A 12,486-nucleotide genomic window follows, 5' to 3' on the forward strand; every position below is an offset into this window, starting at 1 on the left:
ATGTCTTTCCACTTTTGTCATGTATAGGCTATCATGCATGAATAAGTGCATCGTGCACGTGTTTGAAGCTGAGCGTAAAAGTGACTTCTTAGAGATGAGTGAGCCTGGTATCGTCGGAGCCCTGCACGCGCAAACTCTCCAGCTAGAGGTTTTAGATTGATAACCTGTGTGAACCGTGCTGATTTATGACAGCAGCCATTCCGCTCTGAAGCATGACACACACCGTATGCTTTGAGGAAATGTTTTTTTGTGGAAAATATGGTAGAAAGTAAGGATATTAATCCTACCTGTATATCTTATGTTATGAGCTATTTGTTATGTAAATTATTGGAAATTAATAATTTATCAGGCTGAGGATTACTTTGGAACTGAACCTGGGAATCAACGACCGTATTTACATGCGTGATGCGTGACTACAAGGGAAGTTCCGTAGATTGCTTGTACCCACTCAATATGGAGACTTTATTTCAAGTAGACGTGCATTTAGCAGTGGTAAAACCCTGTTTATCAAATGGTAATTCACCATTTTCTTTTATTGTGGAAACGACGCAGGCTGGAGAACAGATAGACAACAAGGATTCTCCTTTTGAAACATATTGTTTTATGTTAAGTCAAGACTCCCGATTACCAGGCGGCGAGTTGTCTCGTGTGGACAGTACAGCGATCTGTCATGTAGCGTACTTGTAGAGTACTTGTCTTCAGTGACAGTTTAGGATCTCTGGTAGCTCTGACAGCTTGCTGGAGTAGCAGAGGGGGAAGAGCCCAGCGAGCAGACAATTGGCGCCACACGTGGTTCAAGCTTTTTCCATGCTGGTCAGTTTCAAATGCTCAGAGATCATATTATTTACACTAGTTAATTCAAATTAATTCTATAATTGACAATTATGAGGCCTCCACACATCGTAGGAATTGGGCCACCATAGAGGAAGGTCCCGTAGCCTGCTGACTTCTTTCTACCTGTGGGTGAAGACAGGAGCACTGGATGCAATATCAGGTTCAAAGAGGTCAGAGAGGTATGGATTGAATATTTACAAGAAAGCTTAAAAGACACCCTGACAACAAAATGTTACAATAGTTAAGTCTGGTTAAATCATAAGTGTGATTTAGAGTTTCTGCCTTGGACAGAAACTACTTCGCTTTGGTTGCTGTTATCAAGCAAATACAGCAGTAAGCTTCCATCAGTAGAGCAGTGAAAACTCTGGAAACAACACATTGATTTTCCTGTTGGTCTTGGAGTGTACAGTGATGTATGGTGTCGAAAGCCATATTGAGATCCAGGACAATAAGTACGTAGGTTGAATTTGAATCAATAAGAAGCAGAAAATAATTTAGCACTTTTTTTGCAGTTTCAGCGGAGTGAGGGACAAGGGCTGACAGATTAAATAGGATACAAATATTATAGTTAAATATGTAAGACAAATGTTGCTGAGACACAACTGAGACCGTGAATCAAGGTGTGGTTTCTTAAGTTGCGGTTTAACACTAGTCTTGAAGCTCAGACGGCGGCAGTCGTAAGTGATAAGTTCATAATATTTCGCCTCGTAGGTCAAGGAGGCAGATCGCTGGTTCAGAAACTACAGCATAGATGTTTTAAAGGAAATAGTCACCAGCCAACAATTTGTGGGAACCCAAACAGTAATCTGGATTCAACTGGAGATTTTGGACATAGAGTTGTTATCACGTTGGTGGGTTTGTTTGTGTACATTTTGACAGGATTACTTTGGATTTGAGCATTGTAAACAGGGACACTGAGACTCAGAGAAATGCCTGATGGGGACCATCAAGCTGAGGCACCGTGGATCTTACAACTCCCACAGGCTCCTCCTGAGCCCTGTGAGGTGGGGGGGAGGGGGGGGGGGGGGGGTTTACAAAGCCGCTCTCAGCCATTAGGGGAGCCCAGTTTTCAGGGTCCTGTGAGATGCACTGGAGCGCATGGGCCGGTCCCGCCCTGCGTCTTTCAGATGTCCCGTGGGAGTGCCAGATGTGGGGTCATCCATCTACCCCAAGTTCAGGCCAACCCCCCCTCAAAATCACTGTCACATGCGTAGTTCCTACACCCACGCTCTCAGATGGCAACACACCCACACATTGTGGGAAATGCATTTTAGAAATAGATTGATATGCTCACCATCAGCAACATATGAGCAAGGACCAGCACAAAGGAAGACTTTTTGGGAGAGATTACTCTTGGCCTCCTCAGAATGGCCTCACTACCCAACAGTTGTCCTCTAATGAGGGGGAAGTAATGAGTGTTAGACTGAGGAGAATTGTGATGCCAAATGTCTGTGCAGGTTGTTATTCAGAGCCTCTGCTGTCTGCGGGCCTCACTTATTTCTTGCTTCACAAAACAGGAGGCGTAGACGAGTTAAAGAAGAATTAAATGACATTTACATTTGAATATAAATGTTACCTTACCCCAGATGTCTATAAAAACCTTTAAAAATATGTCAAACTCTACCAACACTAAGAAGTGAAGACAGGGATAAAGCAGGAGCAGAGCTTTCCTTTTGTGCTGAAGGCATGAGCGTGAGAAAAGACAGCACATAATACATTTGGGTATGATACTGGATGGATGATGGGAGAGGCATCTAATTTGAATTCTAAAGCAGGCAGTGGCATGCTGAGGTATTGGTAATCTTAATTAGATACATTATGTGGTGTGAAAAAGAGGACTGACTATAGAATATTTTTTCAAGAACCATTATTCTTTGTAATAAACGCTTGGAGAGTGATGTTTTTAGTTAACGCATGATTTCACAATTGACAAAGAAAGTAGTTGCGGCACTTGACTTCTGTTGTCCTTTATCGACGTAATGAGGCTGCTGTCCAAAGAATACTATGAGTTTGAGTGAGGGTGTCTACGAGTGCATGTGTAAAGTAGGTGTTGCTTTTGCTTCTTCTACCAATTGATTTTAAGCACACACTCTTAAGGGGAGCTCATGCTCGAGAGAAAATGATTGCATTCACTTCAGAGAGTCATTCTACGCTAACTAGCAACTTGAAGAATGGAGAAAAGTTGGGAAATCAGTGGTCTTTATAGAGGCCAATTCCTGACCCACTTACAAATTGGCTTCTGGTATATTCTCAGTCCTTGTTGTACTAAAGAGAGCCTTTATTTTAGTGCTCTTTCTGAAATATGTTTCTGTCCAGATGAGTCCATGAGCCACAAAGCATACGATCAAAATTCAATTCAAGAGGTCAGAACAACTAAACTCTGGCATCACAAATGCAAGACAAAGTTAATGTCAGGCTGATGGGAGTTTGGAAGCCATCGCACATTAATTGTCCTCAATTAGGTGGTAATTTGACAGAGGGACAGGCTAAGGAGAGGACAAGATGAGAGGAGACTGAATTAATTCCAGGCCGCATTAATGGGAGAGGACAGTCATCCACTGAGCTGTTTGTCGTGAGATCGTCTTTCTCTCTCTGCTCTAACTAAAGCAAGAGCACGATTGTGTCTCCAGTGTGCAGCGCTAGATGGGGATGAGCCTGGATGACCCCGGCCCACCTGCATGAGAGAAAGATTGTGATAAATAATGTGGAGATTAACCATACGAGTTGTGAAGTCTTCTGAGAGTTGAAAAGAAGCCCTTTTGACCCACGTGTCTTATTATCGGGAGTTATACTTTGGAGGTGTTGCAGACAGCAGTTAACGGTTGCGTCGAACCGCTGACGCCTCGTCAGACCTTGGATATGAACAAAAAGACTTTTTTTTTGTTCTCATATCCTTCAAATCTCTTCTTTATTTGTTGTGAATATTGCCAAATTGACAAACACTTTCCGTTTTAAAAAGGAGACAATTCCCACAACGTTGAGAGCAACAAAGAGAAAACCTGGCAGTTTCAAATCAACCAATCAACCAATTTGTCAGTTATTTTAATCCCGCCCTTTTCCGATGTTCTGGCTCTCTCGGTCCATCACTCGCTTCTCATCTCACTCGGGCTGTGACTGGGAATCATTTAAATAATCCTTTAATTTTCAGCATCTGTTGTGCTTTAATGGGTCTCTTTAATTAGGGCCTGCATGTTGAAGTGACTGTAGGAGGCTTAGTGCAATGATTTGGGGCCACAGGGGCAGAGCCTGAGTGCAGGGGCGGGAGGTTTGAGGGGGGGCTGGAGTGGGAGCAGCCGAGGCCTGAGGGTGGACGGGGGGTGTGGAAGGTGGAGGGGGCTTAAGGTGGTGCAGGAGTATGAAGTGTGATGGACGCACAGGAACAGAGCAGGGCTTTGTCCCTGGGGTGCAGGGATTAGGAGGGACGGGACGGGACAACTACTCTCTGTGCCTTCCATCAGACTCTTTGTTTATCTGCAAATGCTGTTGACTTTATCATCAAATATATGAAAACTCTCACAATGTTGCACAATCCAGAACACAGCTGCATCTCTTGATCATTTTTATCATTGATTAATCTTGCACCCATCATAATATCTCAGAAGTCCAATGTAACAACATCATTTTTTGTCTAACCAATTGTCACAAGGGTAAGGGTCGGGCTGGAGCAGGTTGAAGTGAGGACTCAAACGCAGAGTTTTTCAATCAAAAGGTGCTCTTTATTCTCCTAGACCATACGTGCTCCCACGACGAACGACAGTAGACAATGACGCGACAGGGGACAACAGGCACACGGGGCTTAAATACACGAGGGAGGTGCAGGTGATTGGACACAGGTGGAAACACTCAGGCAATCACGGGACAAGGCAGGAAGTGAAGTTAACCCAGGACCACAAGAAACATGAAACTTCAAACTAAAACAGGAAGGGAGACCAAACCGTGACAGAACCCCCCCCTCAAGGACCGAATTCCAGACGGTCCTAAAGGGGAGCAGAACCGGAAAAAATCAGACAAGGGGAGGGAGGGTGGGGACCCGATGATCCTGGGCCGCGCGGGGAACTCCGGGTGATGGCGGCCATGTGTCGGGTCCATCGGGGGGCCTGCCGGGTCGGCGACCGGGCCTCAGGGTCTCGGGGGGCCTGCCGGGTCGGCGACCGGGCCTCAGGGTCTCGGGGGGCCTGCCGGGTCGGCGACCGGGCCTCAGGGTCTCGGGGGGCCTGCCGGGTCGGCGACCGGGCCTCAGGGTCTTGGGGGGCGCCGAGCAGTGCGGTTGCGGCGTCGTCGTGGCGGGGGGCGCCGAGCAGTGCGGCTGCGGCGTCGTCGTGGCAGGGGGCGCCGAGCAGTGCGGCTGCGGCGTCGTCGTGGCGGGGGGCGCCGAGCAGTGCGGCTGCGGCGTCGTCGTGGCGGGGGGCGCCGAGCAGTGCGGCTGGGGCGTCCCAACCCCTGACCCCACCCCCCCCTTAAGGGCCGGATCCCAGACGGCCCCCAGGGGTGGGGGGGAGAGGACCAAGGGATGGGAGGGAGGGGGCACGATCAGGGGCTGTGGGGACGGGGCTGGAGACGGGAGTCTGGGGGCCGGAACGGGCGGAGACTGGAGTCCGGGGGCCGGAACGGGCGGAGACTGGAGTCCGGGGGCAGGAACGGGCGGAGACTGGAGTCCGGGCGCAGGAACGGGCGCTGACGGGCGTCTCGGCGCAGGAACGGGCGCTGACGGGCGTCTCGGCGCCGGAACGGGCGCTGACGGGCGTCTCGGCGCCGGAACGGGCGCTGACGGGCGTCTCGGCGCCGGAACGGGCGCTGACGGGCGTCTCTGCGCCGGAACGGGCGCTGACGGGCGTCTCGGCGCCGGAACGGGCGCTGACGGGCGTCTCGGCGCCGGAACGGGCGCTGACGGGCGTCTCGGCGCCGGAACGGGCGCTGACGGGCGTCTGGGGGCCGGAAAATGCCCGCTGGTGACCTCCCCTGAGGTCAGCGTAGGGCGGCGAGGGCGGCGAGGGCGGTGACCGGAACGCTGCCCGGCGCCTGCTGGCGAGCCGGGGTTGGCGTTGCGCCGGGCAGCCTGCTGAACGCTGCGGGGCCCACCAAAGGCCAGACGGGTTCCCAAAAACAGGTTCACAAAATTGAATCCTGCTGAGTCCTTTTGTGGTCGCGTCATTCTGTCACAAGGGTAAGGGTCGGGCTGGAGCAGGTTGAAGTGAGGACTCAAACGCAGAGTTTTTCAATCAAAAGGTGCTCTTTATTCTCCTAGACCATACGTGCTCCCACGACGAACGACAGTAGACAATGACGCGACAGGGGACAACAGGCACACGGGGCTTAAATACACGAGGGAGGTGCAGGTGATTGGACACAGGTGGAAACACTCAGGCAATCACGGGACAAGGCAGGAAGTGAAGTTAACCCAGGACCACAAGAAACATGAAACTTCAAACTAAAACAGGAAGGGAGACCAAACCGTGACACCAATAGTTCAAACACCAAGAGAGATACAGTTTAACATCCAAGAAGACTATAATAAGAAAGCCTCATGTTATTAATTGATTAACAAAATAGTTGCTGTTTGATTAATTAACAAATTAATATTTGATTGAGTACTTAATTTCGCTCCTATTTTGTACAACCTAATGATTACAACCCCCAAAATTTGCCTGCGGGTTCAATTTTACAACCGAGTTAGCAAAACCGTTTTCAAACAAAAATTACATTGCAGCCTCATTATCAGCATATTGACTTTACTCTTCTAACATGGAATTGTATTTTTGATGTACCATTGCCTGTCATTAACATCCTTGTTTCAACTGAAAAAAAAAGTCAAGTATCATTGTGGGTGGTAACTGTTGAAGCAATGCTGCTCCCTTTTCCTTCTACAGGGAACCTTAATACGGGCCATCAATCTCACAATGTTTAGCTTAATGCACTCAAGCCTCGCAGTATTGATCACCACAATAAACTAAGGACAATATACACCACAGGAGCAGAAAAGGCAATTCAATTCCAGTCAAAATGATTTTGTAATGTGAGAGGTGAAAGTAAGGAAGTCTGTCACCTTCAGCTGTGAGTTTAGGAAATTAAATAGGAGGAATTCACCAAAGATAACTGAAGGAAAGGACACAAAATACTGAAAAGAAAAAGTAGGTTGGTATTTGAAGTGGACATGATAAATGTGTATTTGTTGGTTGACATGTAGCTGACCTGTTTGTTCTGATATGCATTTGATTGCATTGCATGACTTTGGATCACGTTGTGTTGTCAGATTCTATCAACGTCATCTCTCTTTATTTTGATCAAGGACACACCATGCGATATTGATATTTATTTTAATATATCTATGTGATTATGCAGGTATTAGTGCTGTTCCACCAGTCAGGTCCAGAAGGTTATATTTCAACATCTATGGATATAATCAAATTATATCTCAAACAGATATTTGTGTTTGTCCGCAGACATTTCCAAATGTCCTTGACATTCCCTGACCTTTGCTCTAAAACCACCATGACAGGGACCTTTATACTTTTTTAAGTGCTATTGTATGGTTGGCAAACACATTTGGTGTACAGATCCAAAACTGGCTCATCAGAATGTTGAACTAAATTTGATTATCAACTGACTTTCCATCTAGCTTTTAAAATCTTGCTTAAACCATCCGTGTCTACAACATTTAAAGGCAGAGTTTGCATTGAACCGCCACGCGTTGCCAGTTGACTGATTGAATGCCAGATGTTTCAGAAACCCCAAGGTATTTCCTTTAGAAAAAGAACCAATAGAGCTTGGTTGGAACCTGCTGCTTTATAAGATAAGATATAAAACGTTACATGTACACTATATTGGCTAGAGAGCTTTTAATGTAAATTATCAATAGGTCTTGTTCCTGAGTCTTAATGTCCCTCATGTTTATCCTTACAGCTCGGCGGATGCTTTGGCTCATGCATGTACTGACACAAGAAGTTATTGATGAACCAAAGCATTTCAAGAAGAGTAATTAATGTGTGTCAGAGGAATATAATGCACCTGCAGCCCTTCCTATCGTAGGTGAGAAGGGTCACGCACCACCAACCAGCAGATAGATCACACGAGGTGGAGGGGGGCCTAGTGGGGCAGGGAGCCAATAGAATATCACTGCATTAAAATGCCATCTTTAGGTTCCCGGTACAGTGATGCGCTATTTCGGGGATACCTATTTACAGGCTGTAGATGTGTGTCCTCTCCATGCTGGAATAGCACCGTACACCATCTGCATTATTTATGGGCCTCATCTCTATTTTTACTGGTTTACTGGGGGAGGGGAGGGGGAGGGGCGGGTACAGCAGTCATCACCACGGCTTGAACAACATGTGCTTAATGATGTCACCGGCCTGAGACGGCCCCTGGGTGGAAGAAGAGCAGAACAAACGGTTGATATGAACAGTATAAGGGGGAGGGGGGGGGGGGCCCGGAGGCAAGGGGAGATGTGAGGGATGGAAATTACATTATAACATTACTGAAGCTTTACATCATAGCTGCAGGTTTGAACAGTGCGGCAGGATGCAGGTCCCTGGCACCATTGCCTCCGTCGTATCAATGAATCATCCACAGCAACCTCTGGAATGGAAATGGTCATCAGATTTGGTCGCTGCCCCAGGAGTCGTGACAGAAAACAACATTTTGGGCTTTTAATCGCCTTGTTAACTATTATCTTTCTGAGTGTGCATGTCTGTGTGTGTGTGTGTGTGTTTGTGTGTGTGTTTAACTGAGCAATAAAGAAATCGATCATTACTTTACTTATTAGGGACGAAATAAATCACAATTTAGTTTGCATTCCCTTATTACATAGATGTGAGTTGATTTTGGAAAATGCAGAAAATCCCCAATCTTAAATATTTGCTGTATTGATTTTAGTTTATTGCATTCATTTTCAACATGAATACACAAGAAAAGTAATTATTTCATAAATAGTGTCAAACTAAAGCAAATGTGTACGGACTGACATATGGAGGTTGAAGCTCTAACGTTTTACACCTATTTCACTAAAAATATTTTGTACGATTCTCATTAAATGAATACATGAAATATATATGTTATTTATGTAAATTAACTCCTCTCATTGTTTTCTTCTTTTCTGCTTTGCATTTGCTCTGATCTTTGTTTTTGTAAACATGTAAATTCTTCTTAGTGCTCACCTACTCACAATAATAATTTGGGGTCTGGATACAGCCTGACAGCATCTTACGTTTTACATTATACATTTTACATGAGCAGTCGTGTGGAATTGAAAGATTGGAAATCAATATCGTCACCAGTCCCAATGACCAGTACCAGTGGATCAGCACTGGGAGGGCATCCTTTGTGTGTCTTATTGAGTTTACATTACGTAGAACTTTGACTTTTAAACCAAATGATCATTTATGATACCATGTGGAACTGTTTGGTCATAACGTGTGAAAGAAACAATCAGGCAGTGCCGCTCACTTGTTGGCTACTGTTAGTTTTGCCAAGGCCTTATTTACAGCTAAGCTACCCTTCTAAATCACCACGCTTCACATCTCCTGTCTGTGACCTTCTTAAAATTACCTCATCCATTCTGCTTCTACGGTTGTCACAGAGCAACCCTCAGACGTATGTTCAAGGACCTGTGCACTTGTGTGTGGATTTCTTTTTAGCATGCACTCCAAACGTTGCCTGCCATATTGCATTAATTAGACCTGCTCTGATTAAGCCAACGGAGTCAAGCTGGTATTGGGCAGTCTCATTCATGTGTGTGTGTCTGTCAACACTGAAAAGTGAAAAACAATACAGGAACATGTCTGTTAGAGGTGGATGTTGGGATGAGTGGGAGTGGCAGATGTGTCTCTTTTCCAGCGGCATCAAGGGGTAATTTTGAATGCTTGTTTCTGTTGAAGCAGCACTTTGTATATTGTTTGAATATATCTGTGCTGTAGCTGAGCTGCATCACTTTAGCCTTACTCTATAACCTGGCACACAATACAAAGCAAATGTACAATGCAGAATAAGATGGTCTGTTGTGCTTTACATGCAGCGGGCGGTGGAAGAGTTTCTCTGCTTCTGTATGTGTTTATCTACGTGCCCAAGCCTATTGAGATTTCTCTGATTATGTCTGATCCCGACGAGGGTGTCGATTGTCGTGGGGCCTCTCAGAGAAACCATGTTTTATGCATGAGGGCGGAGGGTAGGGCCGGTTATGGGGGTTGAGTAGGCGGACACGCAGAACCGCCAGATCGGCGGACACCATGGCTACTTGGCAAAGATGCACAATAAAGCTCTTATAGGCTTTGGTCCACCTATTAAACTCCTTTGTTCCTCTCCATTCAAGAGCAATGTCGTTTCCCTCTTAATGTCCCCAGTGTTCCCAGTACACATGGACAGTACAAACAGCAGTGTTCCCCAATGTGTGTTTCTTAAATTAATCCAAGCAAGAAATTGTATTTTGATCACACCAGTCACTGAGCCGCTAGTTTTTTCCTGTATTGAGGTCAAGACAGAGAGTATTGTTGATTGAAAGCCCATGAAAATGTTTTTATGAGCCATTAATCTCTCATAATAATATATATATATATAACAGTTGTTATTTAAAGAACATGCAAAGATCTGTAATTGTGGATTGACTGTCACAACTCGGGTGCGAGGGCAAGGAGGGAGGACTCAAACGCAGAGTTGATGAAAAATAAAAGGGCCCTAACAGTCAAAACTCAAAATCAAAATCGCTCCCACCAAAAAGGGGAGGAAGGAGGAGAAAACAAAACCAACAAACAAAACAGGGACCTGGACTTGAAAACACAAACTTGACTTACGTGACACGTGAACGGTCGACATGTAATGACGCCACACCAGACAAGGGACTCACAGGGCTTAAATACACAAGGGAGGTGCAGGTGATTGGACACAGGTGGAAACGATCAGGCACGGCAGACAATTACAGGGGAAGACAGGACAAGGCAGGAAGTGAAGTTACCCAGGATCACAAGAGACATAAAAACTACAAAATAAGACAAGAAGCAGACCCAAACCGTGACATTGACGGTAAAATAATTTTTTAACATTCAAGCCCTCTATGCTTCACCGTGAGGTTGAACTAAACATTTTGATGCTAGAATGTTGGCGAAAGAAATCTGGCGAGTAACAGCCAGATTTGTTTTGTGCTATTTATCCTGAGACAAAGCAATAAAACAACTAACTTGCAGTTCATTATAGAAGGGCATTCATAATCTAGGATGAGTGAGCTGCTACTAGAAGAATACTAAATTAGAAAGTTTAAATTTTCATCAGATCTCCATACATCCATTGAGAGATCAAAGGTCAAGTCGTGTTGGAGAATGCCACACTACTCATTAAGCTGTGAAATGAAATATTCTGAACCACTGACGCAGCCACACTGGTCTAAAGTACCTCCACACATGAAGTGTCCTCCACTCTTTCTCTCCGTCTCTTTTCTTTTAACAAGTGTTTGCTTTATTTTTTGAGATTTTTTAAACTGTCAACCCTTTACAATTAAGAATGGCACGTTGTAAAAGTGAATTAAATGCAGCAATAGTTGATAAGCCTGTAAACGGACGGAAGTCACTATTTGCATTGCAAAATTGAGAGGAGGGCACAGAAACAGGTGGAACAAAATAAAATAGTGGAACAAGCAGACAAGAACTAAGCACGTCATAAATAAGCCTCACAGAGTGGTTGCCGCCCACTTTCTGCTCTTCCTTTCTTAATGTAGGCTACAGGTTATGAAATAATAAGGGGTCCATCCCTCTTGTTATGCTAATGGTCTTCCGATAAGTCCTCCTGCGTCCAAGTTAATTAGGGCTGACATTTAAATGAGTACACTTGTGTTGAGGAAGATGGGAGGACTGTGGAGGAGGAGGGCCCCTCTCTCTCTCTCTCTCTCTCTAATTGAGTTTGCTGCTGGCTCCACCTTCGATGGCGCTTTTGTTTCCTGCCACAGGCGACGTGAATGCAGCTGAGTGAGTCTGCAGGTCATTTATAGTGGCTCTGCTACATGACGGTGTATGTGATGCTTTGTCTGTGTCCACACAATCATCCCTAACCTACATACCAGATATCCACATGTAGCAGAAAATCCATATTTACCTTCATGGTCTGTGCTTCATATGTGTGGAGATAACTCAATGGAGGCCTCAGAGACAGTTGTGTATCTAGTAGCATAAATTGCAGACATGCATAACTTGGTTTCTTTGTGGTGGAAGTTTAAAAAAGGTTTTTGAAGAAATGTAGGTCCTCAGACAACATTTGAATCACAGCAAAATTAATCAAATATTCCAAGTGATAGGAGCTTTGTTGTTTTGTTTTTAATAAACAAACACTACATCTCTTCCCATTGCTTTCTGTCACCAAGTAACCTTCTTAAATATAAAATACTTACGTAATCTTTCAGATCTCAGCCAATGTAGTTCCTGGCTAGATTACTGCACCAGGGACTAGTCATTGAACTCCATAGTCTTTAGATGTTTTCTCTTCATAGAAGTAGAGAGGTCACCTTTACAACTGACGTTTATCCGTCTAATACTGTGATGAGTCCAGAGAGAAGTGTGCACTTAATGTTACGCTATGCTTTAATATGATGCTTGTGTTCTAAATACAGTAATTCCACATTAGTCTTGGTCTTTTTCAGCCACTCAGTATTCACATAAAATGAATCATCGTGTATAA

The sequence above is a fragment of the Pungitius pungitius genome, chromosome 4, assembly GCF_949316345.1.
Source record: "Pungitius pungitius chromosome 4, fPunPun2.1, whole genome shotgun sequence".
NCBI lineage: Eukaryota > Metazoa > Chordata > Actinopteri > Perciformes > Gasterosteidae > Pungitius > Pungitius pungitius.